Source organism: Bombina bombina, chromosome 8 (genome assembly GCF_027579735.1).
Source record: "Bombina bombina isolate aBomBom1 chromosome 8, aBomBom1.pri, whole genome shotgun sequence".
In the NCBI taxonomy this organism is placed as follows: Eukaryota; Metazoa; Chordata; class Amphibia; order Anura; family Bombinatoridae; genus Bombina; species Bombina bombina.
Genome location: NC_069506.1, coordinates 147,387,435 through 147,399,563, shown reverse-complemented (window position 1 = coordinate 147,399,563; position 12,129 = coordinate 147,387,435). Strand labels below are relative to the sequence as shown.

General features: G+C 43.7%; 1 protein-coding gene across 1 annotated transcript in view; it reads left to right on the top strand.

Annotated features, from left to right (window-relative positions):
* SHISA7 (shisa family member 7) overlaps nucleotides 1–12,129 on the top strand; it is a 167,053-nt gene that overhangs the window by 107,564 nt on the left and 47,360 nt on the right. The gene's annotated exons all lie outside the window — the stretch shown is intronic.

Below are 12,129 nucleotides of genomic sequence, written 5' to 3'. Positions count from 1 at the left end.
ACAGAATCCAGGTAAAGTAGTTGTGACAGCTGAGCTGAAAATACTTGGTCATGTCGCCCATACAAAGTTACTTAAAGGTACACAAAACCCATGATTCAGATAGAGCATTCAATTTTAATTAACTTACTAATTTACTCTTATTATACATTTGTCTTTGTTCTCTTCCTTTCTTTCTTTGAAAAATCAGAAATGTAAGCATAGGAGCCGGCCCATTTTTGTTCAGCACATGGGAAGAGCTTGCTGATTGGTGGGTAAATGTAGACACCAATCAGCAAGTGCTACCCAGGTTCTGAACCAAAAATGGGCCGGCTCCTGTGCTTACATTCCTGCTTTTTCAAATAAAGATAACAAGAGAATGAAGAAACATTTCTAATAGGAGTAAATTAGAAAGTTGTTAAGAATTGCATGCTCTATCTGAACCATGAAAGAAAAAAAATTGGATTTTGTGTCCCTTTAACCCACTCCTACACGGTTAGTCACAGCAGCATCTACCACAAATAGACCTTGCTTTGATTGCTCAATCCAGAGATCTCTGCAGATTTACGGCTGGGAAATTATCACAATAATTTGCGGCATTACCGCTCCTGTCAGATCCATGGCAGTCCAGCCAGATAAGTAAGCATTGATAGCCATGAGGCTCCAGTCATTAGTGAGCATAGGGATATCTGAGCCTGTAATCTCTTGCCCTGTCTTTTCCCACTTCTCAAACCCTGCTTGGTATAGTTATATCTGAGGCAATATAGGGTCCTCAGTTATGTTTGTCAAGATAACCAAGCTGACAATTGCCATGTCTCTGACTTCAGGCTCATCACCACATTCAACATGGAAATCCTCTCTCCTTTTCAGTTGCTCTGATGTCAGAGAGTCGAACATCTTAGCACAACAATTGTTAGTGCCCGACGTAGCTGCTGCTGGAACTCAGAAAAGTGCTGTTGCAGTAGACTATGCCTCTCAGTCTCCCAATAATTAGTAGCAGCCATGTTTGGAGGTCAGGCAAAGGCCTGCAGTAAGCGTCTTCAAATGAACAAAAGTAGTATATGTCAGAATTAACAGTGCTGCTTCATTAATAAACATGATACTTATTAACAGCAGCCCAAGAGGCCCATTTATCAAGCTTGTGGATCGAGTACGATCGGGTTGATTGACACCTCCCTGCTGGCGGCCGCGAATCTGCAGGGGACGGCGTTGCACCAGTAGCTCTTGTGAGCTGCTGGTGCAATGCTGAATATGGAGAGCGTATTGCTCTCCGCATTCAGCAATGTCTGTTGGACCTGATCCGCAGTGTCGGGTAAGGTCCGACAGACATTTGATAATTCGGCCTCCAAGTCTCTTGGTACAAATTATAAATGGAACCTCCAAGGTCTGGATAGTGGCTTTTCCTGAAAAGCACAGGCCAGACTGCAGTCAATATTTATCCACGCCGGTGTTCTGTTATTTATATATAGTTTCCAGATATATGAGATATATTTTGCAAACAATATATATTTTAAATATTTTTTTAAAATATTTTTAAAGTTAAACTACTGCAAGGAACTTCAAAGAGAGTCTTCAGACTCGCCAGAAACAGCAGTTATGAAGCAGCGGTCTAAAGACCGATGCTCCATAACCCTATCCGCCTGCTCTGATGAGGCGGACAGGAATCGCCACAATTCAACCCGATCGAGTACGATCGGGCTGATTGACACCTCCCTGCTGGCGGCCAATTGGCCGCTAGTCTGCAGGGGGCAGCGTTGCACCAGTAGCTCTTGTGAGCTGCTGGTGCAATGCTGAATACGGAGAGCGTATTGCTCTCCGCATTCAGCGATGTCTGTTGGACCTGATCTGCACTGTTGGCTCAGGTCCGACAGAGATTTGATAATTCGGCCTCTATGGGTACATTTATTGCTAACTTAAGGGATACATTTCTAATAGATATATACTGCAATCCCCCTTTGCTAGTCAAAACCTACAATCCTTAGCTGTCAGGAAAAAAAGTAAAGTGAACGTTTTAAGGCTCTATTAATGTATAAAATGTGTGTGTTATGCTTCAATTTCTCCATATTTTACTTGACACAAAATATCTCACATGGTGTTCATTCATTGGCACTGTAGCTGGTAAAACAAGATAAGAGTTTGCCCTTCAGTTCTGTATAGGTAGGCGTAAGTATCTTAATTTAGCTTTGTATGATAAAAGCAATCTTACATTGCTCTGTTTTCATACCATCTGTTGAATAGTGCATTCCAACATTCATTCATTACTAGAATTATTAGAAATCCAATTAGAACCCATTATTAGAAACTCAAGTAAATTAACATTTATATATATATATATATATATATATATATATATATATATATATATATATATGTATATACTGTATGTATGTATATATATATATATATATATATATACTGTATATATATGAGCTCCTGCACATATCAAGCGAGTATGTAGGGGGTCAGCATTTCATGAAAGGCACACCAACCACTCTGAAAAATAAACCCTACATTTTTTAGATTTAAATTATAGGAAAAGCAGGCAAAAAATATGAAAGTGTATTACAAAGTTTTTTTCACTATGGATCATTAAAGGGATAGTCTACTATAGAATTTTTATTGTTTTAAAAGATAGATAATCCCTTTATTACCCATTCCCCAGTTTTGCATAACCAACACTACTATATTAATATACTTTTTACCTCTGTGATTACCTTGTATCTAAGCATCTTCTGACAGCCCCCTGATTAAATGACTTTGTATTTATTATCTATTGTCTTGCATTTAGTATTGTGTTGTGCTAACTCTTAAATAACTCCTCAGGCGTGAATACATTGTTATCTATATGGCCCACATGAACTAGCAGTACCCTGTTGTGAAAATCAAATACAAAAGCATGTGATTAAGAGGCTGTCAATAGAGCATTTGAAACAGGCAGCAATTTAGAGGTTTAAATGTTATAAAGTATATTAATCTAACAATATTGTTTGAGCAAAGCTGGGAAATGGGTAGTAAGGGCATTATCTATCTTTTTAAACAATAACAATTTTTGCGTAGACTGTTCCTTTAAAGTGAAAGTAAATCCTAGCGTTTTACAAACGCTAGGATTTACTATTGAAACAAATAAAGGGCACTTTCATTCATGAAGTATAAGAAACTTCATGTAGAAAGCTCCTTTATTTGATTCAATCAATCGCCGCTCTTAGCTCCTACAGCAGCCCACGGCTAAAAAAATTTTTGGCTAAGAGGTGACGTTTTCACCTCTTAGCCAATAGCTGTACGGTAAATCTGGCTTGGCGCCCATGGGAGCCGTATTTACCGCACAGCCGTGGGCTGCTGTAGGAGCTAAGAGTGGCGATCGGTTGAATCAAATAAAGGAGCTTTCTACATAAAGTATCTTATACTTCATGAATGAAAGTGCCCTTTATTTGTTTCAATAGTAAGTCCTAGCATTTGTAAAATGCTAGGATTTACTTTCACTTTAAGCATTAAATACATTTTTCAATTTATGTTTAATTTTCCTTAAATTAGTTTGTGTAATGACTAGAACTAACCTTTCTGTGTGCTACACCATGCTATTCAAACACATAATTTTGCTTAAACAATTAGTATCTGAGATGAGAGCAATAGAAAACACAAGATCATGAGCCCCCTTGATATTTTAGTACCACACCCTGGAAGACAACCAGTATTTCTTTCGTATAATGATGATAGTCGATAGGGCTCCATAACATGTTGGATATATTTCCCAACACTAGGAGTAGGCCAAGAACCCACACAAGAGCTTAAATTCCCTTCTACATCCCATCTCTCCTCAGTTTTTTTTCTTGGCCTCTTAGGAGAAGGCTGAGAATAGAAGTGTTTAAGCTAGTTGCTTATGGATTTAATGTTTGGAAGCTCAGACCAATGTAAGACCCTTATCCCTGGGACATATAATTCACATAGAAAAAAGAAGAGATTTCACAGCAGCTGAATGATACAGGGACATAAGAAACACCCGGTTATGTGCATAGTATTTCTGTCACGCCGCGCCACTCTAGCCATTGCTAGGGGCGCGGCGTCTCCTTACTGCTCATTGCCTAGGGCTGTGTTAGCTCTGGAGGTGTGCGGCGCTGACGTCATCGCCGCACGCTCCTGATGCCAACCGGTCCTGTGGCACCAATCCTCAGTTATTTAAATGGGCAGCAAACAATCTATCACTGCCCAAGTATAGGTGCTACTTCGTGTACTCCTGGGTGTGATAGATTGTTTGCTGGACTGATACACCATTGTTACTTGGTTAACCCCTGAATTGCTGGACTGATTGATTGTTGCTGATCCTTGCCTGTCTCACTATGCTACCTGTTTAACCCCTTCATTACTGACTTATACATCATTGCTGAACTCTGCCTGTCTCACTACGCTACCTAGTTAACCCCTGTATTGCTGGACTGATTTATTGTTGCTGATCCCTGCCTGTCTCACTACGCTACCTGGTTAACCCCTGTATTGCTGGACTGATTTATTGTTACTGATCCCTGCCTGCCTGACCATTCTCATAGCTTGTGTTTCCCTGCCTTTGGTGTTTGCTGCTCGCCTCATTTGTCTAATATTCTCTGCTCTGGGATATTCCCTATCTTTCCGGCTTGACGCCGGGATAACATGACTACTGGCAGAGTTCGGTCTGATAGAGGAGTATCCCACGAGCCTTACATTATACTTGGGCCATGCAGCCAGATGAGGTGGCATGAGCTGTTTATCTGCAGGGACAGATGTTGGGAACTCATACCACGCAGCTGCAGAATATGGATTCCAAGCTAGAGGCTATTACCGCTCAACTTGCCTTACTAGTTATCGCAAGGGATGCTGCTCCTGTTGCTTTACCACCAGCCCCTACTCCCAGTGCCATAACCTCTCCCTCCACTCCTGGAAGTATAGCCCGGATACCCTTGCCGGACAAGTATGACGGTACTACCGATTGCAGGGGCTTTCTGAACCAATGCAGGCTGCACTTCCGCAATGATCCTCACACCTTCCAGTCTCATCAATCAAGGGTAATTTCTTTGTTAAAGGACAAAGCTCTAGCCTGGGTCTCTCCCTTTTTGGAACAGAATGCTACACTCCTGCAAGACGCTGATGAGTTCATTTCTGCCTTGTCTTCTGTGTTTGGGACCTCTGGCCGTACCTCTGCTGCGGAATATTCGCTTCTGGATCTCCGCCAAGACAGTAAAACCGTGGCACAATTTGCCATTGAGTTCCGCACCTTGGATCTAGAAACCACTTGGGATGGCAGTGCACTCAAGGCAGCCTTCAGGAGGGGTCTCCATGAACGCATCAAAGATGAACTCACTTATCGTGACATTCCCTCTTCTTTGGATGATTTCATAGTGCTTTGTATCAATCTGGACTCTCGCTTTCAGGAGAGACAAACCGAGAGAGACAGAGCTAGGAGGGTCCTTCCCTCCCAACCTCCTGTTCGTGCAGTTCTGTCAGCAACTGCTACCCCTTCTGCTACTCCAGTTACCTCAGTAGAGGAACCCATGGATCTCTCCTCCTTCAAACCTTCAGAGTCTGAAAGACAGAGAAGAAGGAGACTGAAACTATGTTTTTATTGTGGATCTAACACCCACAAACTGAAAGACTGTGACATCCGGCCGGGAAAAGCCAGTGCTTAGGGGATAACACTGGGGTACCTCTAAGCATGGTCTCAACAAAATCCCCTCACTCCTCTCGGATCCTGGTACCTGTTACCCTTACCTTGCTTCAGAATACTGTCCACACTCAGGCCTTCATTGATTCAGGGGCAGCTGGAAACTTCCTGGATCATCGTTTTATGATGCAAGCCGGTTTCCTCTTCTGCAGAAAAGACACTGTCTCAAAATAACCACCCTGGATGGCACCCCCCTTGGTTCAGGCATGATCTATTTTGAGTCAGCACCCCTGACCCTGACTGTGGGAGTGCTCCACTCTGAACAGCTGCAGTTTGAGGTCATTCATTTCCCAGCACAGCCCATCATCCTTGGTCTTCCTTGGCTTTGGATACATAATCCACAGTTCAACTGGACTGAGGGATAACTGGCCTCCTGGGGTACCTCCTGTTTCCACCCTGTCTTGCTAAAGTCACTCCTCTGCCCCTTATTCCCATAGCCAGTATACAGACTCCTTCAAACCTTCCTTCTGTTTACACGGACTTTGCGGATGTGTTTGAGAAAAAAGCAGCCGACGTGCAAGATTGACCTCTTTCCTGGAGCCCCACTTCCTAAAGGGAGGACTTATCCACTCTCCAATGCGGAAACCAAATCCATGGAGGAGTACATCCAAGAGAACCTACCTAAAGGTTTCATTCGCCCTTCCTCCTCTCTGGCTGGGGCTGGCTTCTTTTTCGTCAGTAAGAAGGATGGCGGGCTTAGACCCTGTATTGACTACAGGGCCTTGAATAAAATAACCATCAGGAATCGTTATCCCATACCTTTGATCACTAAACTGTATGACTCACTCCAAAATGCTCACTTTTTTACCAGATTTGACTTACGTGGGGAATACAATCTGATTTGTATCTTTTCAGGCCACGAATGGAAGACCGCCTTTAACACAAGATCTGGGCATTACGAATACCTTGTAATGCCCTTTGGGCTGTGTAATGCCCCTGCAGTCTTCCAAGCATTTGTCAACGATGTCTTCCGTGATCTCCTTAACCGCATGGTCATTGTTTATCTGGATGATATCCTTGTTTTCTCTTTAGAGGAGCATCACAGGCACGTGAAAGAAGTGCTTCTTCGCCTCAGAAAGAATTCTTTGGTAGCTAAGTTAGAAAGTGTGAGTTTGATCAGGAGCAAATCCAATTCCTTGGTTATGTCATCTCGAAGGAGGGTTTTGCCATGGATCCTACTAAACTCACCGCAGTTCTTCAATGGCCTTAACCTACCTCTTTAAAGGAATTGCAGAGATTCTTGGGATTCTCCAATTACTACCGCAAGTTTATAAAGAACTTTTCCCAAACAGTGGCTCCTCTCACTGAATTGACAAAACAGAACAAAGACTGTAAACATTGGCCCCCTGAGGCCGTAAATGCCTTCTCTTGTCTGAAAAAGGCTTTTTGTTCAGCTCCTGTCCTTCGCCATCCTGATCCTGACCTACAGTTCACTCTAGAGGTTGATGCCTCTGAGATAGGAGCTGGAGCAGTTCTTACCCAGAGGGACCCTTTGACTTCCAAGTCACACCCTGTAGCATTTTTCTCTAAACGCTTTACTCTCCTGCTGAGAGGAACTACAATGTGGGTAACCGTGAACTCTTAGCCATTAAGATGGTCTTGATGGAATGGCGTCACTGGTTAGAGGGCACCTCCAATCTTATTCAGAGTCTCACTGACCACAAGAATCTGACTTACCTAGAGACTGCTCATCGACTCAATCCCCGACAGGCCAGGTGGGCCTTGTTCTTTTCCAGTTTTAACGCCCTTTCTCGTCAGTTCCCTCACTCAAATGATGCCTAAGAAGCTCCTGTCGAACACATCATACCCCCCTCCTGTGTGGTTGCTCAACTCAATACTACCCTTCTGCAAAGATTGCAACAAGCCCAGTCCAGTAAACCCCCTGGTGCCCCCATGGCCTCTGATATCCTCTTTGTACCTCTGAATCTACGTATCCCTGTGCTAGCCTGGGCTCATGATAGCAAGCTTTCAGGACATCCTGGTTAGACTAAAACCTTCAAGCGTCTTTCCCAAAATGTATGGTGGCCTACTAGGAAGTCTGATGCTCAGGATTATGTGAAGGCCTGCACGATTTGTGCGGCCAACAAAACTCCCTGTTTTTTGCCTCCTTGCTTGCTCCAGCCATTGTCCATTCCCAAACAACCCTGGACACACAAAACTATGGACTTTATTGTGGACCTTCCAACCACTTTACAGTTATCTGGGTGGTGGTAGACCGCTTCTCCAGACTGTCTCACTTCGTACCACTAACCAAATTACCTTCTGCTCAAGAATTATCATCTCTTTTTCTCTTGCATGTGGTACGACTTCATGGCATTCCTGTGAACATTGTTTCCGACAGAGGTCCACAGTTTATCTCTGCCTTTTGGAAAGCCTTTTGTAAATCGATTGGAACCGAGGTGTCCTTGTCTTTCGGCTTCCATCCACAGACCAACGGTCTAACTGAGAGAGTAAACCAGGATCTTGAAGCCTACCTTAGAGCCTTCGTTAACGCTATTCATACCAACTGGTCTGAGTTGCTACCCCTAGCTGAGCTGGCAAGAAACACTCATTGGCACTCTTCTCTTCGATGTTCTCCATTTCAAGCCGCAGCTTGGTATCAACCTCGTGTGTTCCCTCTTTCAACTCAGTCCACTGGGGTTCCTGCCGCAGACCAACACGCCACTAGACTCACCACTCATTGGCAACGTATTCGCTCTCAGCTACGTTCTGCTGTCTCCAGATACAAGAAGTTTGCTGATCGTTTTAGGGCTTCTGTACGAACCATTCCAGTGGGTGAATGTGTTTGGATATCTACCCGACACATCCGTCTACGCCAACCCTGTCGCAAATTGGGGCCCAGATATATCGGTCCTTGCAAGGTCCTGAAAAGACTGTCTCCTGTTGTCTACAAAGTAGCCTTGCCAAAGACCCTACGTATACATCCAGTCTTCCACGTCTCCCTGATTAAACCCTACATCAAGAATAGATATACCTGGCTCTGAGCTCCACCTCCTCCACTCCTGATACACGGGGACCCCGAATATGAGGTAGCTAAGATCCTGGACTCCAGATACAGACAATTGCAGTACCTGGTACAGTGGAAGGGTTACTCCCTGGTGGATCGTTCCTGGGTTCCTGCCCGTGATGTGCATGCTCCATCTCTGGTCTCCAAATTCCATGCTGCTCATCCTATGAAGCCGGCTCCAGTTCCCGGAAAGAAACCCTTGTGGAGGGGGCTATGTCACACCGCGCCGCTCTAGCCGTTGCTAGGGGCGCGGCGTCTCCTTACTGCTCATTGCATAGGGCTGTGTCGGCTCTGGAGGCGTGCGGCGCTGACGTCAGCGCCGCGCGCTCCTGATGCCAACCGGTCCTGTGGCACCAATCCTCAGTTATTTAAATGGGCAGCAAACAATCTATCACTGCCCAAGTGTAGGTGCTACTTCATGTACTCCTGGGTGTGATAGATTGTTTGCTGGACTGATACACCGTTGCTGATCCCTGCTTGCCTCCCTTTGTTACTTGGTTAACCCCTGAATTGCTGGACTGATTGTTGCTGATCCTTGCCTGTCTCACTACGCTACCTGGCTAACCTCTTCATTACTGACTGATAAATGGTTACTGAACTCTGCCTGTCTCACTATGCTACCTGGTTAACCCCTGTATTGCTGGACTGATTTATTGTTGCTGATCCCTGCCTGTCTCACTACGCTACCTGGCTAACCTCTTCATTACTGACTGATAAATGGTTACTGAACTCTGCCTGTCTCACTATGCTACCTGGTTAACCCCTGTATTGCTGGACTGATTTATTGTTGCTGATCCCTGCCTGTCTCACTACGCTACCTGGTTAACCCCTTCGTTACTGACTGATACATTGTTGCTGAACTCTGCCTGTCTCACTACGCTACCTGGTTAACCCCTGTATTGCTGGACTTATTTATTGTTACTGATCCCTGCCTGCCTGACCATTCTCGTAGCTTGCCTTGTGCTTCCCTGCCTGTGGTGTTTGCTGCTCTCCTCATTTGTCTAATATTCTCTGCTCTGGGATATTTCCTATCTTTCCGGCTCAACGCCAGGATAACAAGACTACTGGCCGAATTTGGTCTGATAGAGGAGTATCCCATGAGCCTTACAATTTCAGGCATAACTACCCTCAGGCATTGCAGGGACTTGTCCTTAGCCTCCCCCTGTGGGGTACAGGTATTTCCTTCAGATATCCTCTGTGGTACATGTACCAGCACTGGATGGGCTCTCTACTGGATACTGCTGCAACTTGGTGGAGGGGTGCAACTACAGGTAAATGACTTACCACAGCACACACATACAGCCCTGAGGCTATTAGAAGGTACTCTGTCACAGGTACAGCATAGCCAGGGGACTTGCCTGCTCTGCTTCTTCTGACACACTTTTTATTCTAATTTTAGGTACCTGACTGCCCTATCTTACTCAGTACTGGTAACTATTTTAACTCTTTGCAGCCCATGGAGACCCCTATTTGTTCAAAATTTATTGAATAGGTGACTGTCCCTTTTATGATAACCGCTAACTGCTCTGTGCAAATTAGCTGTTTCATTGTCAGACATCCGGTGAGCCTACAGGTTTTTTTTTTCTACTTGTTGGGATCATTAGTTTAAGTGTTTAGTGTACTTTTTTTTTAAAAAAAATCTAATTTTTCTGCTTCTTTGGCCTTTCTGTGGTACTGGCAGCACTACGGGCGGTAGCCCCACCCCTCAGCTTGGTGCCCTTTCCCTTCTCACTATGGAGCTGAAACTGAGGAGGATTACCATTTAGGGGCATATTTTAATTATCTGTGGCATTATTACAACCTACTGTAATCCTGTCACTGGAGGGGGTGAGTACTCACACATGAGCTGCCATGGGGCTAATGTATTGTCAGGGTGCCAGGAATCAGACTGAGACGAGAAGTGCAAAAATAATCACACCTTTATTAATAGCAAAAAATAATAAAAAGTCCACAAATCAAATAACAAGCCAGGAGTCAAAACCAGAGCTGGTAGTCAGACAAGCCGAGTCAGGAGCCAAAGTGAATAGTCAGACGAGCCGGAATCAGGAACAAGGAAAACAGCAGAGTCAGGAACAAGCCAGGGATCAGGAACCAGGAAGGACGTCAGGCAGCCAGGTAATACACAGGAACTCTCACAAACAGGTCTGAGACAACGCAAAGGCAAAGCATACTGAACAGAGGCCCTTTAAATAATAAGTGATGACATCACAATTCTGAGACTGCATCCTGTCTCACATGGATGATGCACACCAGTCTGGCCATAAAAGGAAGTGCAGGAAGTGAGCAGCATCCCCCACAATGCACCAAGTCAGGAAGAGAGGTGAGTAAAATGGCTGCCAACAGCACATGGCAAACACAACAGGGAAAAACCCTGACATGTATGTCACTTATATTCACTCTGTTTAAGTGTCAGAGGTATTATTTGGGCTAGTGTAAAGGGCTCTCTACAATTGTATTATTATTGATGTATGTGTAAAACCTCATACTCTGTTTTTTGAAAATTATATCTGAACAATGAATCTGTCCCCAACAAAATAATGTTACATCCTGTAGAGGAGTAATCTGCTGACAACTCCTCTTGTATGTATTTATTTTTCAAATCTGTTCCAGTGTGACAGGTCAACCAACTCAGTGTCAGTTGTGACCTAAAGTTTGCATACAAATCATCCGTAACCTGTTATGGCCTGTGTATGTTTCTCTGGGGCTACTACTGACTTTACCACTGAGTTTAAAAATAGCTTTCACAAGGCTATGGTAGAATATTTAGTGGCTATTATTGAGTTTCATACTCTTGTTAAGCTATCTGCTTATAAGGTCCTATATGCTGTAAATATTAAAGTTATCAGAGGGGTAATCACTTACTCCTAAGTGTTCATGATTGAAAACATTCTATATGCAGGTGTTTTTTTCCAAAGACCTTTATGCAGCTGTACACCTTATTTATGTAGTTCTCTAGTGTACCTAACCTACTATAATATGCGCAAACATGTATTGTACTGAACATAATGACATATGGTTCCATTATCATATATTTATAGCTATCTGTGATATCAATACCTATATATAGGTCCATGATGCATTGTATTCCCTTTATTTCAGGTGGATGTAAACAAATAGTTTATTTTATGCCAGTCTGCACTCTCTATACTGTTGTACATTGTATGCTCTCTGGAATTTTATTTGCTTTAAAGGAACAGTCAACTCAGTAGATTTGCATAATCAACAAATGCAAGATAACAAGACAATGCAATAGCCCTGAGTCTGAACTTCAAATGAGTAGTAGATTTTTTTTTCTGACAATTTTAAGTTATGTCTATTTCCACTCCCCCTGTACCATGTGACAGCCATCAGCCATTCACAAATGCATACACGTACCATGTGACAGCCACCAGACATTTACAAATGCATACACACTTATTCTTGCACATGCTCAGTAGGAGCTGGTGATTCAAAAAGA